Source organism: Rana temporaria, chromosome 8 (assembly GCF_905171775.1).
Source record: "Rana temporaria chromosome 8, aRanTem1.1, whole genome shotgun sequence".
Classification (NCBI taxonomy): Eukaryota; Metazoa; Chordata; class Amphibia; order Anura; family Ranidae; genus Rana; species Rana temporaria.
This window is the reverse complement of record NC_053496.1, coordinates 184,452,579-184,476,501: the sequence shown is the minus strand read 5'-3', so window position 1 is coordinate 184,476,501 and position 23,923 is coordinate 184,452,579. Positions and strand designations below refer to the sequence as shown.

At 46.4% G+C, this 23,923-nt stretch overlaps 1 protein-coding gene, 1 long non-coding RNA gene and 1 pseudogene across 2 annotated transcripts in view; all 3 read left to right on the top strand.

Moving 5' to 3' along the window:
• Positions 1-23,923, top strand: part of LOC120909614 (zinc finger protein OZF-like) — a 713,034-nt gene that overhangs the window by 632,750 nt on the left and 56,361 nt on the right. The gene's annotated exons all lie outside the window — the stretch shown is intronic.
• On the top strand, positions 1,307-1,968 carry LOC120909679. Its single transcript, XR_005741340.1, has 2 exons — positions 1,307-1,509; positions 1,575-1,968. It is a non-coding gene; the product is annotated as an uncharacterized LOC120909679 (long non-coding RNA).
• On the top strand, positions 8,658-12,703 carry LOC120909811 (annotated as a pseudogene).

The following is a 23,923-nucleotide window of genomic DNA, read 5'->3' as shown; positions in this document are numbered from 1 at the left end:
GAGTCTTGAAAATACTTGGATGCACTCTGGAACAACGTATTTCCGAGCAGCTCCGAGTGTCACTGGCACCCCCGCACCTCTGGCCGAATACGGTACTGCACACCACAGAGGCTTGAGTGTGCTAGACAACACTCGTAAACCGAGTCAGGATTTTTTTTTAAATAATTGCTTGTATTGCGAAACGCTTGTTAACTGCGTTACTCCCAATCCGAGTTTCCACTGTGAAGCCTCGTACACACGACCGTTTTCCTCGGAAAAAAACATCAAGAAAAGAGCTTTTTTGCAGAGAAAAACGGTCGTGTGTATGTTTTTCGTCGAGAAAACTGTCGTGGATCTCGACGAGAAAAAAAGAGAACATGCTCTCTTTTTTCTCGTCGGGAGTCTCAGTTTTCTGGTCGTGGTTCTCGTTGGGCTGGTTTACGACGAGAAACACGTTCGTGTGTATGCTTAAAAACCCGCGCATGCTCAGAATAAAGTATGAGACGGGAGCGCACCTTCGGTAAAAGTAGCGTTCGAAATGGAGATAGCACATTCGTCACGCTGTTACAGACTGAAAAGCGCGAATCGTCTCTTACCAACCTTTTACTTAACACGCAGTAACATGAGATTAGCAAAAGCAGCCCCAAGGGTGGCGCCAGTGGAATCGAACTTCCCCTTTATAGTGCCGTCGTACGTCACCGCGTTTGAGAACGACGAGATTTTGTCTTGACAGTGTGTATGCAAGGCAAGGTTGACAAGAACCTCGTTGAGGAAAACTAAGTTTCTTTTACGACGAGATTCTCGGTCGTGTGTGTACGAGGCCTAACTCTTAAGCCGCGTACACACGATCGTTTTTCGGCTTGTAAAAAACTGCATTTTTAAAAAATGTAATTTAAAACGATCGTGTGTGGGCTTCACGGCATTTTTCGTGTTCTGAAAACGACAAAAAAAAAAATTCGAACATGCTCCATTTTTTAACGACGTTTTAAACTATGTCGTTTTCGGGTTGTAAAAAATGATCGTGTGTGGGCTTAAACAACGTGAAAAACCCACGCATGCTCGGAAGCAAGTTATTCGATGGGAGAGCTCGTTCTGGTAAAACTACCGTTCGTAATGGAGTAAGTGCATTCATCACGCTGTAACAGACAGAAAAGCGTGAATCGTCTTTTAATAACACAAAATCAGCTAAAGCAGCCCAAAGGGTGGCGTCATCCGCATGGAACTTCCCCTTTATAGTGCCGTTGCACGTGTTGTACGTCACCGTGCTTTGCGAGAGCATTTTTTTTTCACGATCGTGTGTAGGCAACGACGTTTTAATGATGAAGTTGGAAAAAAAATCGTTTTTCCTAGAAGCCGAAAAATGATCGTGTGTACGCGGCATTATCCTTCCAACATCAAAAACTGCACAATGAAGAGAAGCCATATTCCTGTTCTAAGAGCAGGAAATGTTTTTCAGGGAAGTCTTATCTTTCCACACATCAGGGATTTCATACGGTGGAAAAGCCATACTCCCGAATAAGTGCGGGAAATGTTTTGCATGTACCTCAGAACTTGCTAGACAGCAGAGATTCCAAAAGCTGTATTCTTGCCACAAGTGTGGAAAACGTTTTTTAGAACAGTCAAGTCTTGCCAAACTTTAGAGAACCCACACTACCAAGGAGACATCTTAGCAGGGCCGGGACAAAGGGTGGGGCAGGAGGGGGGGGGGGGGGTTGCGCTCAAAATGTGGCCTGTTTACCTTGGGCTCTAGATGACCTTGTCCCGGCACTACATATTAGTGTCTCGAAATGTCTTCTATATGAATCCTATTTTGCCGTACATCAGAGATCTCACACCGGAAAGAATTTGGGTGGGGTGAGTTCTCAAACCCGTGCACCGAGTTTCGCCTCTTCAGGTCCCAAAGGGGACATCCACCTGGTAACAAGGGACTTTGTCGAGTGTTTTTATATTGCTATTTTGTCGGAATAAACTGTTTTTGGTTTAAGAAAATGGACTTTGTGCCTCTACTTTATACTTGTGTCTCGATTTGACATTATTACTAATAAAACCATCACAGAATCTCCATGTGGCTTAAATTGATGTGCAGCAACTTCACCTCAACATGTTTCACCAATCATTGGCTTCCTCAGGAGACTTTAGAGTGCTGCATGAGACATCACTAAGTGTAAAGCATATAGTGGGCCAGATTCACGTAGGTGCGCGTATCTTTGTTCCGGCGTAGCGTATCCTATTTACGCTACGCCTCCGCAACTTAGACAGGCAAGTGCAGTATTCACAATGCACTTGCTCCGTAAGTTGCGGCGGCGTAGCGTAAATTGGCCGGCGTAAGCCCGCCTAATTCAAATGTGGAAGAGGTGGGCGTGTTGTATGTAAATCAATCGTGACCCCACGTAAATGACGCGCTTAAAGAACGGCGCATGCTCAGTATCACGTCAAATTTTTTCACTAAGTTACGCTGGCTCAATGCCTGTGACGTGAACGTAACCTACGCACAGCCCCATTCACGCACGACTTACGTAAACGACGTAAGAAGATACGCTTGTGCCGACGTCCACTTTGCATTACTTACGCCTCATATAGCAGGGGTAACCTTACGCCGGACGTAAGCCTAACGTAAACGGCGTAGCAGGTGCAAGTACGTTCGTGAATCGGCGTATCTACCTAATTTACATATTCGACACGTAAATCTACGGAAGCGCCCCTTGCGGCCAGCGTAAATATACACCCAAGATACGACGGCGTAGGAGACTTACACCGCTCGTATCTTGCCCAAATCTATGCGTAACTGATTCTAAGAATCAGGCGCATAGATACGACGGCTGACATTCAGACTTACGATGGCGTACGTAGAGATACGCCGTCGTAAGTCCTTTGTGAATCTGGCCCATAATGTTTATAAATAGACCAACGATCAAAACAACATATAATACAGCCGTATGCATATACCTAATCAAATATCTGATCCAAATATGTATAAACAGGTCACCTGAAAGCAGGGGAGGGCTGGGCCAGGGGGCAGGGTGGCAATTGCTTCCCAGGCCGCTCTAACTTATATGTTCAAAATGGCCCGCAGCCGCTGCCCTCTACCATTTTTTTTTGCACTAGGAAGTCGGGCCGGGGGCACAGCCACAGCGACTGACCACTAGCTGTTGCATTCCGGGAGTTGTAGTCCACGCTCAAGCTCCCAGTGGGTGAAAAACAGAGCAGCGCAGAGGAAACTGCAACTCCCTGGGACCAGATTATTGGGAGCAGGCAGAGGCAGTGTGTGCCAGGGAGTCGGGACGCAGGGCTGTAGGGTTGGGCATTGGCTGCAACTTGAACCCAGGAGCATTACCCCCCAGGAGGCCGTGGCGTGCAAGGACCTGCTGAGCTGAGATCACTGAGGTGAGAGACCCTGATACCGTGCTCTGAAGTGCTTTAACTGAAAATTGCGCGGTCGTGCGACGTGGCTTTTCCAAATAAAATTTACGTCCTTTTTTCCCCACAAATAGCGCTTTCCTTTGGTGGTATTTGATCACCTCTGCGGTTTTTATTTTTTTGCGCTATAAACAAAAATAGAGAGAGAATTTTGAAAAAAAATCTATATTTTTTACTTTTTGCTATAATAAATATCCCCCAAAAACATATATAAAAAAAAATTTTCTTTTCCACAGTTTAGGCCGATACATATTCTTCTACATATTTTTGGTTAAAAAAAATCGCAATAAGCGTTTATTGATTGGTTTGCGCAAAAGTTATAGAGTCTACAAAATAGGGGATAGTTTTATGGCATTTTTATTAATATATTTTTTTTACTAGTTATGGCGGCGATCAGCGATTTTTATCGTGACTGCGACATTATGGTGGACAAATCAGACACTTTTGACACCATTTTGGGACCATTGTCATTTTTTACAGCGATCAGCGCTATAAAAATGCACTGGTTACTGTAAAAATTACACTGACAGTGAAGGGGTTAACCACTAGGTGGGGTTGTAGGGGTTAAGTGTTCCCTAGGGAGTGATTCTAACAGTTAGGGAGCGGGGCTACACGTGACACGTCACTGATGACCGTTCCCGATCACAGGGAATGGTCATCAATGACAGTGTCACTAGGCAGAATAGGAGAATGCCTTGTTTACAAAGGCATCCCCCTGTTCTGCCTTTGCCGACCGCAATCGCGGACCTCCCGGGAACATCGAGTTCCCGGGACCCGCTGCCAAACTCTCAAGGCCCATGGTGGGCACGCGCCCGCTGGGCGGAAAATTTAAAGGGACGTACCTCTATGCCAATCTGCCTGCCTGTGCCATGTTGTCGACATACATAGTTGTGCGGCGGTCGGCAAGTGGTTATAGTAGACACTTTTTTTTTCATTTTGGATAGAGTGGGAGGGTTATAGCCCCTGTCAGATTATTTTTTACCACCCCTGTCCCATTGCAGAGAAAAGAGAGGAAATCTATGCAAATTAAGGGAATCCATTACACCCCCCCCCCCCCAAGCCCTCAGAACTAGTGTCCCCACTCGAAAATTTCAGGGCGGGTCTTAAACAACACAGGGTATAGCCTTGACAGGTAGGGGTGGTGTGACTTATTTAAATTAGGGGGTGCACAAGTTTAGTCAGGCCTAGGGCGGCCCAAAACTTAAATGCACTACTGCATAGGAGGGATAATGCCCACATATACTCTCACTGGCCACTTTATTAGGTCCACCTTGCTAGTAGCGGGTTGGACCCCCTTTATTAGGTCCACCTTGCTAGTAGTGGGTTGGACCCCCTTTATTAGGTCCACCTTGCTAGTAGTGGGTTGGACCCCCTTTATTAGGTCCACCTTGCTAGTAGTGGGTTGGACCCCCTTTATTAGGTCCACCTTGCTAGTAGTGGGTTGGACCCCCTTTATTAGGTCCACCTTGCTAGTAGTGGGTTGGACCTCCTTTATTGAGTCCACCTTGCTAGTAGTGGGTTGGACCTCCTTTATTGGGTCCACCTTTCTAGTAGTGGGTTGGACCTCCTTTATTAGGTCCACCTTGCTAGTAGTGGGTTGGACCTCCTTTATTAGGTCCACCTTGCTAGTAGCGGGTTGGACCTCCTTTATTAGGTACACCTTGCTAGTAGTGGGTTGGACCTCCTTTATTGGGTCCACCTTGCTAGTAGTGGGTTGGACCTCATTTATTGGGTCCACCTTGCTAGTAGTGGGTTGGACCTCCTTTATTAGGTCCACCTTGCTAGTAGTGGGTTGGACCTCCTTTGTTAGGTCCACCTTGCTAGTAGTGGGTTGGACCTCCTTTATTAGGTCCACCTTGCTAGTAGTGGGTTGGACCTCCTTTATTAGGTCCACCTTGCTAGTAGTGGGTTGGACCTCCTTTATTGGGTCCACCTTGCTAGTAGTGGGTTGGACCTCCTTTATTAGGTCCACCTTGCTAGTAGTGGGTTGGACCTCCTTTGTTGGGTCCACCTTGCTAGTAGCGGGTTGGACCTCCTTTATTGGGTCCACCTTGCTAGTAGTGGGTTGGACCTCCTTTGTTGGGTCCACCTTGCTAGTAGCGGGTTGGACCTCCTTTATTAGGTCCACCTTGCTAATAGCGTTTTTCTTTATGGTATGGGCTACAAATACTGCAGCTGCTGACTTTTAAAAAATGGACACTTACCTGTCCAGCGCGCCCGCAATGTCAGCAGACGAGGGGATCGGTGAGGGGATTATGCCGCGTACACATGATCAGTTTTCTCGTCGGGAAAAATGTCATGTTTTCTCTTGGATGAGAAAACCGGCCGTGTGTAGGCTCTCCAGCTGTTTTCCCGACGAGAAAACCGCAGAGAATCCCGACGGAAAAATTTAGAACATGTTCTAAATTTTCTCGTCGCGAATCGCGGCGTTTTTTTGCTCGTCAGTTTTTCAATGAGTAAAAACTGCTAGGAAACCTACACACGGCCGTTTTTTCTCGACCAAGGGAAAACCGGCCGCGTGTACATGGGGGGAAAAGGGACCAAGCCGGCCCTCGGTTTTCCCGTCGGGTTTCTCGGCGATGTGTTTCCACCGCCGATAAACCCGATCGTGTGTACGCGGCAATATACCATTTTAATTAGGTGCAGGAGATGGGGCGGAGAGGTTAGTTAGGTGGAGATATAAGTATTTCTTTATGTTATGGGCTTCAGTTAGGAAGAAAAAAACGACTCCACATCATGTGTGTATCATCATTAGGGTCGCCACCTTTTCTTCAAGCCAAACCCGAACACTTATGGACCTGGGAAGCCTTTGGGTGCCCCCAACGAGAGAAGTAATGCAGTAAGTGTGGCTCTTGCTGACATCATCGTCCTTCCCCCTTACCGTGATGCCTAACCTGCCCTCAGACAGCCCTCACAGCTCCTGGACGGCAACATGTTTGTGTCTGACTATAATGTGTCCGGGTTTCAGTCCCCCTGAAACTCGCACACATGATTCAAAACCAGGACAGGTGGCAACCCTAATAATCATCTGCCAGAGATAAAAGATGTCACAGTGACTAAGGAGGAAGAGGATGGACCTGGGGGGGGTTATTGGGTGTAAATAGAAAACAAGGGGCCAGATTCACGTAGCGCAGCGGATCTATAGATCCGCTCGATCTACGTGAATTAAGATCCGCTCCCGCAAGTTTAGGAGGACAGTGGCTAATTCACAAACAACTTACCTCCAAACTTGCGACGGCGGATCCTAACTCCCCCGGCGGAATTCAAATTCCGCGGCTAGGGGAGTGTACTATTTAAATCAGGCGCGTTCCCGCGCCGATTTAAATGCGCAGGCGCCGTCCGGGGAATTTCCCGGCGTGCATTGCTCCCACTGACGTCACTAGGACGTCAGTGGTTGCGACGTGAGCAGGACTTGCGACGCGCGTGTTCGTGAATCGGCGTACGCAAACGACGTAGGAAAATTCAAATTCGACGCGGGAACGCCGGCTATACTTAACATTGGCTGCGCCTGATAAAAGAAGGGGTAAGTATACGACGGAAAACCGCTACGGAAACGACGTAAGAACACTGCGACGGGTCCGCGTACGTTCGTGAATTTGCGTATCTCGCTGATTTACATATTATTTATCGTAAATCAGCGGGAACGCCCCCGGCGCCATTTTTAAATTGAAAAAAAGATCCGACAGTGTAACACATTGTAACACTGTCGGATCTAGCCCTATCTATGCGTAACTGATTCTATGAATCAGGCGCATAGATAGGACCAGTGTAAGTCAGAGATACGATGGTGTATCTGTAGATACACCATCGTATCTCTTTGTGAATCTGGCCCAATATCTTATTACCTCCTCTGCTGATACTTCCAGCAATGTCTCCTCTCTACTTCCTCCTGACTCACCTCTCACCCATAACTTCATGTCTGTTCCTGACATCACTTCCTGTCTTCCATAGCGACTTCCTGTCTCTATGGTAGAAGCAAGATCACCACCTTGTGGAACTCAGAGGAACTGCAGCCCAGAGAAACTTTACCCGTAAGAAACAATGGGCTAGATTCAGTAAGAAGTTACATTGGCGTATTTGTTGATACGCCGCGTAACTTCTATGATGCGCCGGCGTATCTTTTTTCTGTATTCAGAAAGCAAGATACGCCGGAATTTTGCTAAGATACGACCGACGTAAGTCTCTTACGCCGTCGTATCTTAGGGTGCATATTTACGCTGGCCGCTAGGTGGCGCTTCCGTTGATTTCGGCGTAGAATATGCAAATGAGCAAGATACGCCGATTCAGAAACGTACGTGCGCCCGGCGGATTTTTTTACGTCATTTACGTAAGGCTTTTTCCGGCGTAAGTTTACTCCTGCTATATGAGGCGTATCCAATGTTAAGTATGGACGTCGGGACAGCGTCGAATTTTGCGTCGTTTACGTCGTTTGTGTAAGTCGTTCGCTAATAGGGCTTTGCGTAAATTACGTTCACGTCGAAAGCATTGACTATTTGCGACATGATTGGAGCATGCGCACTGGGATACGTTCACGGACGGCGCATGCGCCGTTCGTTAGAGACGTCATTTACGTGGGGTCATGTTTTATTTACATAAAACAAGCCCACCTCTCCACAATTTAAATTCGGCGTGCTTACGCCGGCAGATTTACGATACGCCGCCGTAACTTAGGGCGCAGGTTCTTTGTGAATCCAGCCCCTGCCTCACTAAGTTACGGCGGCGTAGCATATCTGAGATACGCTACGCCCGCACAAAGTTACGGCGGGCTATCTGAATCTAGCCCAATGTTTCCCTGGAACCCAATCATACCCTTGATAAGGGTCCACTCTAGATATTATTAGGGGATATTCCCCCCAAAAAATGGCCTAGGGGGTTCCCTACAGGTCTGGTATGGATTGTTAGGACCCTGCACAAAAAAAATAAATAAATCAAAACAGCGTGAGGTAGGGTTGCCACCTCATCCCTTTAAACCCGAACACACATGAATTACACAGGTTATGAGGCTAATTTAATTCAGATAAGGCACCAAGTTAGTTAAATTAACAGAACCTGTGTTATTATTATGTGTTCAGTTTTAAAGAGATGAGGTGGCAACCTTAGCGTGAGGTCTCCCTGCATTCCATACCAAACCCTTTGTGTCTAGTATGGATTTATGGGGCATACAGTACATACGCAACACAAGGCCGTGTTTGCACTACAAGTTCCTCTGAGCTCCACAAGATGGTGGTCTCACTTCAACTCAAACAGGAAGACAGGAAGTGATGTCATGTACAGACAGGAATTTCCGGGTCAGAGGTGAATCAGGAGGAAGTAAAGAGGAGACATTGCTGCAGCTGGCATTGGAGGAGGTAAGAAGATATTATTTTCTATTTACACCAAGTAACCCCCGTCATGGACGTCCTCTTCCTCCATAGTCACTGTGACGTCTTTTATCTCCAGCAGATGATAATACACACAATTATAGTGTGGAAACCTGGATTAATCCCTTCAGGGGCAGAACATTTCCTCACTTACAGGGCGGGAACATTGGGCTAGATTCACATAGATTAGCGGATCTTTAGATCCGCGTAATCTATGTGATTTACGATCCGCCGGTGCAATTTAGCGAGGCTAGTGCAGTATTCACAAAGCACTTACCTCGAAAATTGCACCGTCGGATCGTAACTCCCCCGGCGGAATTCAAATTCCGCGGCTAGGGGGAGTGTACAATTTAAATCAGGCGCGTTCCCATGCTCCAAATGACGTCGCTAGGACGTCATTGTTTTCGGCGGCAACGTCAATTGCGGCCATCCGTATTCCAGACCGACTTACGCAAACGATGTAAAAATTTGAAACTCGGCACAGGAACGACGGCCATACTTAACATTAGCTACCCCTCATATAGCAGGGGTAACTATCCGCCGGAAAAAGCCGAACACAAACGACGTAAAAAAAAGCGACGGGCGGGCGTTCGTTTCTGAATCGGCAGTTCTCCTCATTTGCATATCCGACGCGTAAAAGACCGAGGCGACACCTAGCGGCCGGCGGGAGATTGCAGCCTAAGATCCGACGGTGTAAGTCACTTACACCAGTCTAATCTAAGGGAGATCTATGCGGAACTGATTCTTATGAATCAGTCGCATAGATCCGACCGGCTGGACTCAGAGATCCGCCGTCGTATCTCTTTGTGAATCTGGCCCATTGTCTTCATTTAGGAGATGTGTCACCTTTTCCACCAATCACCTTCTCACCTCAGCAGTCTATGCTAACGGATTACATGATTTATTTATTCTCATTTGCTTGTTATTCTTGGTGACTTTCTGTGGCCTAATAAGGTTACGCTTCTATCACCTCCTGCTGGCCATTTCACTGAAATCATTACAATAAACACTAGGAAAAATTATAAGCGCTGGAATTAGGGTGACCACGTGTCCCGGATTGCCCGGGACAGTCCCGCATTTTGCAGGTCTGTCCCGGGCACATTCATTCCAGGACAATACAGTGTCCCGGAATGAAACTGACACAGCCACCCCCACGGGCCAATCTGATGCCCCCAAAAAAGGCCGCCACATCACCGCTTTACTCACAGTACTTGTCCTGGCCGGGAATGACTGGAGGAGCACAATCCCGCCCCCTGCTTGTGATTGGAGAAATCATAAATTCCGCCTCTTGTGTCCAATCACTGTGCTATGATTCGTTACAGCACAAGCTGATTTTTGGGAAGGGAGGGTGTCCCTGAATGGCAGTTTGGAAATGTGGTCACCCTAGCTGGAATATCTAGCACCTTCATACCTTCCCATCTTAATATTGTGCAACCAGTAAAGTTCAGATAATTCTCTCATAAATTATTGGTCTACAGGAAAGCTGTATAGATCACATGACCAATGAGGATGGAGAAAGACCAGAGTCACGTGACTGAGAAGATACTAAACCTCACCCTGGAGATCATCTACCTACTGACTGGAGAGGTGAGGAGGATTCTGGGAGGTCACATGACATCACTCTTATCTCTATTAATAAAACACAGACCTGACCGGAGAGGTGAGGAGGATTCTGGGATTATAACATGATATTCCTATTGGTTCCTCAATACAGAGATTTCCTCTTGTGAAGTCAGGTGATCATGTGACCATCGCAGTGCCTCCACGTGACTCCCTAAAACCTGAGAGACACAACATGGAGAAGATTCTAGAAGTCACCAAGAAGATGATGGAGCTGCTGACAGGAGAGGTGAGGAGGATTCTGGGAATTCTGGGACATTATCCAGTAACAGACAAGGGGTGTGTCTGGATGGAGACTGTATCATTGTGTGTGTCAGAAAGATGATGAACAATTATTGCAGTTCCGATTTATACACACGTATATTTGTTACAATTAATGTTTTATTATATATTCAGAGTGGAATCCTCGGGGATAATAAAATTGTGAAAGAAGAGTATAAAGAGGAGGATGAAGAGTATGGTGCTATTGAGGAGTTTTCAGGACACAAGGATATGATGGAGCCACCTAAAACCAGAAACCCCCCAGAGAGATGTCCCCGTCCTCTGTATTCCCGGGATTCCACACAGGAAGGTCACACCATCCCCCACCATCATCAGGTGGGTGGAGTTGAGGGTCGGGAACATAAAGTGATTGAACACTCTGACATGTGGAGATGATGTGTGGACTCTACAAGATGATATTTTCTATGTGATCTCACATCATAAATACTTCTATGTTACAGATGTTATTTTCTGCCATTCTGTTGGTTTAGGGTGAAGATCTGATGATCATAAAAACCGAGTGTGAAGTAGAAGAGACGTATGTGAGGGATGATCAGCAATATACGGAGGAGGTTGGAATGACGAGGACATTCATAGAGGAGGACACTCCTACAGAGATCAGCACAGGTGACCCATAATATATTCTTCTCTTATCTCTGCTCTGTTACTGCTCACTGATTGGCCTAGGCTTGTGGTTGTGTAAAGAGCACGCCCCTCCCAGTCCCCATTGGTTCCTGCTCTCCTGACAAGGCTGTGTAAATTTAGAAGTGATCTGGGAGGAGGACCAAAGGTTCTTTGATGGGGGGAAGAGTCCCAGCTGGTTGGGACCTCCACAGAGAACATTTCCTCACTCATATCTACCTGATCCAGATGGAATCTTGATGGAAGTTTACTAACCTCTCATATCTATTGATGATGTTTTTCTATTTTTCCAGGACACGCCATGGAGAAACCCTCAAAGGATCGTCTCACTTTATCTCCAGGTTGTAAAATGGAAGATGAGGACATCACAGGAGATTGTGGAGGAGAAAAGACAATGAGCTCCACTATGGATGAAGGACTTCACAGTGTGGATAGACCATGGAATCCCTCCGACTCTGAGCAACCTCGTACTGTGAGGGGTGGGGCCGGGATTCAGGGGGAGAAGACATTTCCGTGTTCTGAATGTGGGGGAAGTTTTAGCTCTGAATTAAGTCTTACTGTACATAGGAAATATCACACGGGTGAGAAGCTACATTTCTGTTCTGAGTGCGGGAAATGTTTTCTTCAAAAATCTGCACTCATTATACATTACAGATCTCACACAGGGGAGAAGCCGTTTTTCTGCCGTGAGTGCGGGAAATGTTTTCCACGAAAAGCGTACCTTGTTATACATCAAAGATCTCACACAGGAGAAAAACCGTATTCCTGCACTGAATGTGGGAAATGTTTTACAAATAAGCCCCAACTTAACACCCATCAGAGATTGCACACGGGGGAGAAGCCGTATTCCTGCCCAGATTGCGGAAAATGTTTTTCGCAGAGGACCCACCTTTCCAGACATCAGAGTTCCCACACAGGTGAGAAGCCGTATTTCTGCCCCGAGTGTGGGAAATATTATACACGAAAATCAGACCTTGTTATACACCAAAGATCCCACACGGGGGAGAAGCCGTATTCTTGCCCTGAGTGCGGGAAATGCTTTTCACATAAGCCCCAACTTAACATCCATCAGAGGTCCCACACAGGCGAGAATCCGTATCCCTGTCCTGAGTGCGGGAAATCGTTTTCACGGAAGTTCAATCTTGCTAAACATCAGAGAACCCACATGCGGGAAAAGCAGTTTTCTTGTCTCGAGTGTGGAAAATGTTATAAACGGAAACCAGAATTTGTCATACATCAAAGAACACATATGGGGGAGAATGTGTATTCCTGCTCTGAGTGTGGGAAATGTTTTTCAAGGCAGTCTTGGCTTACCAAACATCGGAGATCCCACACAGTGCTTGAGGTGTACTGAGTGCGGGAAAATGTCTTCTATATGGGTCATACACTATATCACCAAAAGTATTGGGACACCGGCTTTTACATGAACTTTAATGGCATCCCAATCTTAGTCTGTAGGGTTCAATATTGCGTTGGCCCCGCCCTTTGCAGCTCAGTTGGCCTCAGAGTTATCCCTCAAAGTCTTCCTGAAGAAGTCGGCTTATCTCATGAAACGCGTTGAGACACACCTGTATAAGGACCCCCATATACACTATATTGTTCAATGTATTGGGACACCTGCCTTTACACGCACATGAACTTTAATGGCTTCCCAGTCTTAGTCCGTAGAGTTCAATATTGAGTTGGCCCCGCCCTTTGCAGCTATAACAGCTTCAACTCTTCTGGGAAGGCTGTCCACAAGGTTTAGGAGTGTGTCTATGGGAATGTTCAGAGATGGTATTCTGTATACCTTGGGTGTAACAAGTGGTAATTTGAGTTACTGTTGCCTGTCTATCATCTGGAACAACACATTCAACCTTGAAGCAGATGGGCTACAGCAGCAGAAGACCACACCAGGTGCCACACCTGTCAGCTAAGAACAGGAAACTGGGGCTACAATTGGCACAGGATCACCAAAATTGGATGATAGAAGGTTGGAAAAACGTTGCCTGGTCTGATGAGTCTGGATTTTAGATGGTGGGGTCAGAATTTGGCTTCATGGATCCATTCTGCCTTGTATCACCGGTTCAGGCTGGTGGTGGGGGTGTAATGGTGTGGGGGATGGGGTATCACCAGTTCAAGCTGGTGGTGGTGTAATGGTGTGGGGGGGGGGTATTTTCTTGCCACAATTTGGGCCCCTTAGTACCAATTGAGCATGGTTTAAATGCCACGGCCTACCTGAGTATTGTTGCTGACCATGTCATCCCTTTATGACTACAGTGTCCCCATCTTCTGATGGCTCCTTCCAGCAGGATAATGCACCATGTCCAGGGGCGGACTGACCATTCAGGCTCTCGGGCACTGCCCGAGGGCCCCCGTGCCATTAGGGGGCCCCCATCAGGGTTGCCAGGCTCAGTAAAACCAGGGTCAGTATGCAAAAAACTGTGTTTTTTTTTTTACATCTGTCCCTGATATGTCCGATACCAACATGCTTTTGATGTGAAAATCCACAGATTTTAGCTGCCCTGCCTCCTAGCATGGTGGCCACCTGTAGGCCCGGGGGCCCCATAATCTTCTATTGCCTGGGGGCCCCATGAATTGTCAGTCCGCCCCTGACCATGTCACAAAGCAAATATCGGGAAGACTCAGGAACGGATTCTTTCCGAGGTCAGCTGAACTGTCCTCGGGCCTTTCCGGACGTTTCCGAGGCTCTCCACCCCCCCCCCCCCCCGACCTCTGGCTGCATGTGGTATTGCATGCCATTGAAGTCAATGTGGAACAAATTATTTTCGCTTCCATTGACTTCAATAGGGAAACTTACTTTGATATGCGAGTTCTTTGGATTACGAGCTTCTCCTGAAACGGATTATGCTCATAATCCGAGGTTCCATTGTACTAGCAAGGGGGGGGGGGGGGGCTAAAAAAGTGAATGTATGAATTGTAAATAATATTTGATGGCTGATGACGTGTTTTGTATGAAATACGTAGCTTATTTTATGAAATAAAATTCATTGTTGTAAACTCATTGCTCAAAAAACATCTACACACCACCGAAATCCCTTCTAGAGCGTAATGTTCCTTCCTTTCCTTGGATCTGCTGTATTCGACACTGGGATCAAATTGTATATGTACATTATTGGGATCTATAGTGTAAAAAAAACGCTGGGCAGATGTAGCGCCCTCTACCATAGGTAGGTGATAGCTGCCAGGCAGGTAAATTTAGGCAGGCCTATGCTGCATGCTAGGCTCACTTGTTTTGATCTGGGGGCAGGGAGCGGTTAGAGTAGCAGTGGGTGTGACTACCTGTCTTTCAGTTCTTGGGCGCCTCCCCTGCTTCCAGGGAGAATATTCTGGAAGAGGGGCAGGGCCTTGAATTGGAGTGACAGGGAGTTCATTTGAGGAGCCCTGACCAATCCCCAACTAGGATTGGCAGGGGACAGGCCTCCTACATAAACTCAGGTCTAGCCCACTGGAGGAGAGTTGTCGGCTGGGTGAATTGAAGAGTGGTGTGTTATGCCGCGTACACACGATCGTTATTCATGTCATTGAAAAAAAAAAAAAAATTCTCGACGTGATTCCTCTCAAGCCTGCCTTGCATACACACGATCGTGAAAAAAAAATGTTCGAGCAAAGAGCGGTGACGTACGACACGTACAATGGCACTATAAAGGGGAATCTCCTTTCGAATGGCGCCAGCCTTTGGGCTGCTTTTGCTGATTTCGTGTTACCTTGTGTTAGTAAAAGTTTGGTGAGAGACGATTCGCGCTTTTCAAGCCCTGTACACACGATCGGATATCTGATCAAATCTAATCCGATGGATTTTTTAGTTAGATATCCGATGAAGCTGACTTTCATCAGTCTTCGGTCAAAAATTCGACCGTGCCAAAATGCGATGACGTAAAACGCTACGACCTGTTGAGAAAAATGAAGTTCAATGCTTCCGAGCATGCGTCGACTTGATTCTGAACATGCATGGATTTTTGACCGATGGACTTCCACACAGACGATCAGATTTTTCTATCGTTTTTTTATCCATAGGAAAAATTTAAAACATGTTCAATTTTTTTTACCGATGGGGCCCACACACGATCGGTTTGTCCGATGAAAAAACAGTCCATCGGTCTGTTTTCATCGGACAAACCGATTGCGTGTACAGGGCTTCAGTCTTCGTGCTTTTCAGTCTGTTACAGTGTGACGAATGTGATCTCTCCATTACGAACGCTAGTTTTACCAGAACGAGCGCTCCCGTCTCATAACTCGCTTCTGAGCACGTGCGTTTTCCCCCCATCGTTAAAGCCTACACACGACCGTTCTTCACGACGTGAAATAGAACTACGTAAAAAACGACAAAAGAAAAAATAGAGTAGGTTCTAAATTTTTAACGACCATTTTTAGCGTCATGAAAAATGCTCTGGAGCTCTGTTGCAGGCCCCTGGCCTATCATAATTCAGCAAGTTCAGCAACAGCCAGGGATTATTCAGAGTGATGCCTGGTACAGTTCGAGATGATGGGGAGGAAAGACTAACGCTGTAAAAGGGAAGTTTGTGCAGGAGGAGAAGAGTCATGGGAGTAAAAAAAAAAAAAGTGTGATCTGAGCATGTAGCCTATGAATCTATGTGACCCCCCCCCCCCCCCCCCCCCCCTCTTCTTAAGGCTCCATTCATACTTGTAGGACTCCAAAGTTATGCCACTTTGGAGTGAAACTTTGACACAACTTTGGATGGGTGCGACTTTTTCTTTGACTAGGGTGACCACATTTCCAAAACTACCATTCAGGGACACCCCTCCCCCCCCCCCTCAAAAAAATCAGCTTGTGCTGTAACGAATCACAGCACTGTGATTGGACACAAGAGGCGGGATTTATGATTTCTCCAATCACAAGCAGGGGGCAGGGAATGTGCTCCTCCAGGCATTCCCGGTCAGGGCAAGTAATGTCAGTGAGTAAGGCAGTGATGTGGCGGCCTTTTTTGGGGGCATCAGATTGGCCCGGGGGGTAGCTGTGTCAGTTTCATTCCGGGACACTGTATGGTCTTTGAATAAAGGTGCAGACCTGCAAAATCTGTGCAATCTGAGACACGTGGTCACCCTAGCTTTGACCACTCGTAGGAGAGTCTGAGCCGTCGTATCTTGGCGCCTGATTCAAAGAATCAGATACGCCAGAATTTGTATAAGATACGACCAGCGTAAGTCCCCTATGCCGTCGTATCTTAACTGCATATTTACGCTGGCCGCTAGGGGTGTGTACGCTGATTTACGCCTAGAAATATGTAAATCAGCTAGATACGCCAATTCACGAACGTACGCCCGGCCTTCGCATTACAGATACGCAGTTTACGTTAGGCTTTTCCCGGCGTAAAGTTACCCCTGCTATATGAGGCGTAGAGGAGGCGTACCAATGTTAAGTATGGACGTCGGAACAGCGTCAAATTTTTCATGTTTTACGTCGTTTGCGTAAGTCGTTCGCGAATAGGGCTGTGCGTCATTTACGTTCACGTCTAAAGCATTGGCTTCTTGCGGGTTAATTTGGAGCATGTGGGGTCACATTAAATTTACATAACACATGCCCACATCTTCCACATTTGAATTAGGCGGGCTTACGCCGGCCTATTTACGCTACGCCGCCGCAACTTTGGTATGAGAATACTGCACTTGCCTGTCAAAGTTGCGGAGGCGTAAAGTAAATAGGATACGTTACGCCCGCACAAAGTTGCACGCTTCTACGTGAATCCAGGCCTGAGTGTGAAAGGAGCCTGAGGGTTAAAGGGTCACTAAAGGAATTTTTTTTTTTAGCTAAATAGCTTCCTTTACCTTGCTGCAGTCCTGGTTTCATGTCCTCATTGTTTGTTTTTGCTTTCATGTTGCTGTAAATCCTCTCTGTTTTGGACACTTCCTGGTTGCCTGTTTCCTGATAACCACAGTGCTGGGAGATTTCTCACGGTGGTCACTAATGTGATTATTGTGTGTAAAACGAAACTGGATTGGTGCTGAGGAGTTTTAGACAAAGTATCACTGCTCTCTATTGGCTGACTGCCCTCTAGTGGCTCTCTGTACATCAGAGAACCAGCAAACAACAGCAAAAACGAAACTACACTGCAGGCACATTATATGATTGTTTTTTTATCAATTTTTAAAAGGAATCAGTTAACTATTATGTCTCTATGCCCTGTAAACAGTCATTTCAGCAAAAAAAAAATTTTCCTTTAGTGACCCTTTAACATTGAAGTCTATAACCCTCAAGTCGAATGAAAGTCGGATTAAAGGAGTGCATGAACTACTGCATGAAGTCGATGCAATTTTAAGTTGCATAGATATGAACAGTTATACTCATTGGAAAAGATGGGGTGCGACTTGTTACTTTGATGTCAAAAGTCACATGACAAGTCGCACAAATGTAAATGAAGCCTAAACAATACAAGGTCACATAGCAAAGCGCCTTGTTTCTCAGGGCTGCAGTTCCTCTGAGCTCCACAAGGTGGGGATCTCACTTGTAACCAGACAGGAAGTCTCTATGGAAGACAGGAAGTAATTTCTAATGCAGACAGGAAGTTTCGGGTGAGAGGTGAGTCGGGAGGAAGTAGAGAGAAGACATTGCTGGAAGTGGCAGAAGAGGAGGTAATAAGATCTTATTTTTTATTTACACCCAGTAACCCCCCCCGTCATGTCCGTCCTCTTCCTCCATAGTCACTGTGACGTCTTTTCTCTCCAGCAGATGATAATACACACATATATAATGTGGAAACCTAGATTAACCCCTTCAGGGGCAAAACATTTCCCACATACGAGGCCGGAACATTGTTTTTTATTTTTCCCACCAATCACCTTCTAACCTCACCAGTCTATACTAAAGGCTTATACGACTTTTATTATTGGGGTATGGGGTGGGGGTGTTATTTAGATATAAGGGTAACCTTTTTTAGTTCTTTGCTGGCATATAAAAAAACGAAGCAAATGTAAACAAAACAAGCTTTACGTAGAAAATTTCATTTCTGATAAAAGGATAACAGGCTCCCGGGCCCCAGAAACATAGCAAACACTAAACTGAATGTCCCTCTGTGTGTAAATCCCACTGGGGACCGTTCTTCCATTATAGAAACCCTTGTATTATCACTGTGAAGAATCAGTTGACATATTCAATTTTATTCCGAATATTTTGATCTTTATTATATATAATTGGCCCTTACTCCTTGTTGCGCTTAAATGATGAGTGAGGGCTTTTGTAAAACAAATGGACTCCTTGTGCTAATTGTCAGATTCTGAGCTGAACTCAACCTGTCCGCTAACCACTACAATCCACATAATTATCTGTTTATAGCTATTGGACAACAGAGATCACATGACCAATGAGGATGGAGGAGGATCAGAGTGACATGACTGAGAAGATACTAAACCTCACCCTGGAGATCATCTACCTGCTGACCGGAGAGGTGAGGAGGATTCTGGGAGGTCACATGACATCACTCTTATCTCTATTAATAAAACACAGACCTGACCGGAGAGGTGAGGAGGATTCTGGGAGGTCACATGACATCACTCTTATCTCTATTAATAAAACACAGACCTGACCGGAGAGGTGAGGAGGATTCTGGGAGGTCACATGACATCACTCTTATCTCTATTAATAAAACAGACCTGACCGGAGAGGTGAGGAGGATTCTGGGAGGTCACATGACATCACTCTTATCTCTATTAATAATATAGACCTGACCGGAGAGGTGAGGAGGATTCTGGGAGGTCACATGACATCACTCTTATCTCTATTAATAAAACACAGACCTGACCGGAGAGGTGAGGAGGATTCTGGGAGGTCACATGACATCACTCTTATCTCTATTAATAAAACACAGACCTGACAGGAGAGGTGAGGAGGATTCTGGGAGTCTAACATGATATTCCTATTGGTTCCCCAATACAGAGATTTCCTCTTGTGAAGTCAGGTGATCATATGACCATCACAGTGCCTCCATGTGACTCCCTAAAAGCGGAGAGACACAACATGGAGAAGATTCTAGAAGTCACCAAGAAGATGATGGAGCTGCTGACAGGAGAGGTGAGGAGGATTCTGGGAATTCTGGGACATTATCGAGTAACAGACGAGGGGTGTGTCTGGATGGTGACTGTATCATTGTGTGTGTCAGGTTCCTATAAGGTGTCAGGAAGATGATAACAATAATTAGTAGTTATGATTTACACACAAGCATGTTTGTTACAATTAATGTTTTAATTATTTATCCAGAATGAAATCCTTGTGGATAATTTTGTTGTTAAAGAAGAGTGTATAGTGGAGGATGAAGAGTATGAGGTGATAAAGGAGCTTTCTGAAGGACACAAGGATATGATGGAGCTACCTAGTAACAAAAAATGTCTCCCTCGTCTGTATTCCCGGGATTCCACACAGGAAGGTCACACCATCCCCCACCATCATCAGGTAGATGAGGAACAATCACTGATAGTATCATTAGGATCTGTACATTATCTGCATTGTTACCATTGATGTCATTTTTATTCTATATTCAGAGTGGAGACCTGAGAGATCCTAAAGTTGATGTTAAAGAAGAGATAAAGGAGGAGGAGGAGGAGTATGGTGTGATGGACTTTCCAAGAGGACATAAATATCTGTACGAGGATACCGTGGAGGAGTCATCCAGTAACCAGAACCCACCAGAGAGATGTCCCCATCCTCTGTATTCCCGGGATTCCACACAGGAAGGTCACACCATCCCCCACCGTCATCAGGTAGGTGGAGTTGAGGGTCGGGAACATAAAGTGATTGAACACTCTGACATGTGGAGACGATGTGTGGACTCTACAAGATGATATTTTCTATGTGATCTCACATCATAAATACTTCTATGTTACAGATGTTATTTTCTGCCATTCTGTTGGTTTAGGGTGAAGATCTGATGATCACAAAAACTGAGTGTGAAGTAGAAGAGACGTATGTGAGGAATGATCAGCAATATACGGAGGAGGATGGAATGACGAGGACATTCATAGAGGAGGACACTCCTACAGAGATCAGCACAGGTGACCCATAATATATTCTTCTCTTATCTCTGCTCTGTTACTGCACACCGATTAGTGCAGAGTAGGGTGGGAGCCAAGTGTTATTAGCCAATAATAGGTTGATAATGGCCCCCTCCCTGTCCCAACCAGCTAGGACTCTTCCCCTCTTCAGTCAAAGGGCCTTTGGTCCTCCTCCCAGATCACTTCTACATTTACACAGCCTTGCCAGAAGAGCAGGAACCAATGGGGACTGGGAGGAGGACCAAAGGCCCTTTGACTGAAGAGGGGAAGAGTCCCAGCTGATTGGGACCTCCACAGAGAACATCTCCTCACTCATATCTACCTGATCCAGATGGAATCTTGATGGAAGTGAACTAACCCTCTCATATCTATTGATGATGTTTTTTTATTTTTCCAGGACACGCCATGGAGAAACCCTCAAAGGATCGTCTCACTTTATCTCCAGGTTGTAAAATGGAAGATGAGGACATCACAGGAGATTGTGGAGGAGAAAAGACAATGAGCTCCACTATGGATGGAGGACTTCACAGTGTGGATAGACCATGGAGTCCCTCTGAGCAACCTCGTACTGTGAGGGATGGGGCTGGAATTAATCGGGAGGATACATTTTCCTGTTCTAAATGTGGGGGAAGTTTTAGCTCTGAACTACGTCTCACTGAACATCAGAAATATCACACAGGGGAGAAGCTTCTTTTCTGTTCTGAATGCGGGAAATGTTTTCTTCAAAAATCTGCTCTCATCATACATTACAGACTTCACACGGGGGAGAAGCCATATTTCTGCTCTGAGTGCGGAAAATGTTTTCCACGAAAATCAGACCTTCTTTCACATGAAAGATTTCACACAGGTGAGAAACCGTATACGTGCCCCGAGTGCGGGAAATGTTTTTCGGGGAAGTCCTGTCTTTCCCGACATCGGAGAGTGCACACAGGCGAGAAGCCGTATTCCTGCTCTGAATGCGAGAGATGTTTTTCACAAAAGTCCCAGCTTACCAGACATAAGGGTTGCCACACGGTTGAAAAGCCGTATTCCTGCCCCGAGTGTGAGAAATGTTACAGACGGAAAGCAGACCTTGTTATACATCAGAGATCCCACACGGGGGAGAATCCATATAGCTGCTCAGAGTGCGGGAAATGTTTTTCACAAAAGTCCAATCTTAACAGACATCAGAGAGGCCACACAACCCATGAGGTATTCCGAGTCAGGGAAATGTCTTCTATATGAATCATATTTTGCTGTATATCAGATCTCACACTAGGAAGAAGCTCACTTTGATATACAACTCAGAAAACACGTGGCTGAGCGCTCCTCTGATCTTTATCATGGAAGAAACTCTTTATAAGAATATCAGAGCTCACTAAAGGCTTCAAAGTTCTGTTTGGCTTCCTCCACTACGAGAGAGAAGGAGGGGGTATCACTGCCGGTTGGGTCCCTCTTGCAGAGAGAAAGAGGGGATGTCACTGCTGGTTGGGTCCTTCTAGGAGAGAGAAGGAGGGGGTGTCACTGCTGGTTGGGTCCCTCTAGGAGAGAGAAGGAGGGGGTGTCACTGCTGGTTGGGTCCCTCTAGGAGAGAGAAGGAGGGGGTGTCACTGCTGGTTGGGTCCCTCTAGGAGAGAGAAGGAGGGGGTGTCACTGCTGGTTGGGTCCCTCTTGCACAGAGAAGGAGGGGGTGTCACTGCTGGTTGGGTCCTTCTAGGAGAGAGGAGGGGTGTCACTGCTGGTTGGGTCCCTCTTGCAGAGAGAAGGAGGGGGTGTCACTGCTGGTTGGGTTCCTCTAGGAGAGAGAAGGAGGGGGTGTCACTGCCGGTTGGGTCCCTCTAGGAGAGAGAAAGAGGGGGTGTCACTGGTGGTTGGGTCCCTCTAGGAGAGAGAAGGAGGGGGTGTCACTGCCAGTTGGGTCCTTCTAGGAGAGAGAAGGAGGGGGTGTCACTGCCAGTTGGGTCCCTCTAGGAGAGAGAAGGAGGGGGTGTCGCTGTTGGTTGGGTCCCTCTAGGAGAGAGAAGGAGGGGTGTCACTGCTGGTTGGGTCCCTCAAGGAGAGAGAAGGAGGGGGTGTCACTGCTGGTTGAGTCCCTCTAGGAGAGAGAAGGAGGGGGTGTCACTGCTGGTTGGGTCTCTCTAGGAGAGAGAAGGAGGGGTGTCACTGCTGGTCGGGTCCCTCTAGGAGAGAGAAGGAGGGGGTGTCACTACTGGTTGGGTCCCTCTAGGAGGTAGAAGGAGGGGGTGTCACTGCTGGTTGGGTTCCTCTAGGAGACAGTAGGAGGGGGTGTCACTACTGGTTGGGTCCCTCTAGGAGGTAGAAGGAGGGGGTGTCACTGCTGGTCAGGTCCCTCTAGGAGAGAGAAGGAGGGGGTGTCACTGCTGGTTGGGTCCCTCTAGGAGAGAGGAGGAGGGGGTGTCACTACTGGTTGGGTCCCTCTAGGAGAGAGAAGGAGGGGGTGTCACCTTCGGTTGGGTCCTTCTAGGAGAGAGAAGGAGGGGGTGTCACCTTCGGTTGGGTCCTTCTAGGAGAGAGAGAAGGTTTTTACTTGAATCCAGAATGTTTGACTCACTTCTGCGAATGGGCCAACAAATCGACCACATCTGGCCAGTTCTTTGACCTGAACCTTCAGCTGATGTCTGAAAACAAACCTGAGCCAGGGTTCTTTCATACAGTGGTGGTAACAAATGGTCATAATTGGTCAATGATGTCACCCTGTGGATTTGGTTACAAGTCGAACAAAGCTGGCGGGGAACTGTCCTTTAATCGGCTTTTTTTTTTTTTTACCACTTGAAGACCAGGCTTTTTCCGCCACTTTATGTTTACAACTTTACATCAGTATTATTTTTTGCTAGAAACTTACTTATAACCCCCCAAACATTCTACATATATATATATTATTTTTTTTTGTAGAGACCCTGAGAAATAAAATGGTGATCGTTGCAATTTTTATGTGTACTTGTGCAGCGTTTTTTTAAATGCAATTTTTTGGGAGAAAATACACTTTGATGAATACAAATAAAAATCGAATAAACAATGTATACCCTATTTTTTTTGTATAATGTGAAAGAGGATGTTACGCCAAGTAAATATGTACACTATACAGTGGAACCTCAGATTACGAGTATAATCCGTTCCAGGAGAATGCTCGTAATACAAAGTACTCGCATATCAAAGCGAGTTTCCACATTGAAGTCAATGGAAACGAAAAATGTGGCCAGAGGCAGGGGGCGCCAGAGAGCCTCGGAAAGGCAAAAGGACAGCTCTGCTGACCTCAGAAAGGCTCAGAAAATCCCGGGAACGGAGTATTTCCGAACATTTCTGATCGACTTGGCTCCGGCGCCCCCGCACCTCAGGCTAAATGCAGTACTGCAGACCCCATTAGCTTGAATTCTGCTTGTTTTGCGAGAGACAACACTGGCAAACCGAGTCAGAATAAAAAAAAAAAAAAGTTTCTCGTCTTTCAAAATGCTCGTTAACAGCGTTACTCGTAAACCGAGGTTCCACTGAACACTATATTACCAAAAGTATTGGGACGCCTGCCTTCACATGCACATGAACTTTAATGGCATCCCAGTCTTAGTCCGTAGGGTTCACTATTAAGTTGGTCCCGCCCTTTGCAGCTATAACAGCTTCACCTCTTCTGGGAAGGCCGTCCACAA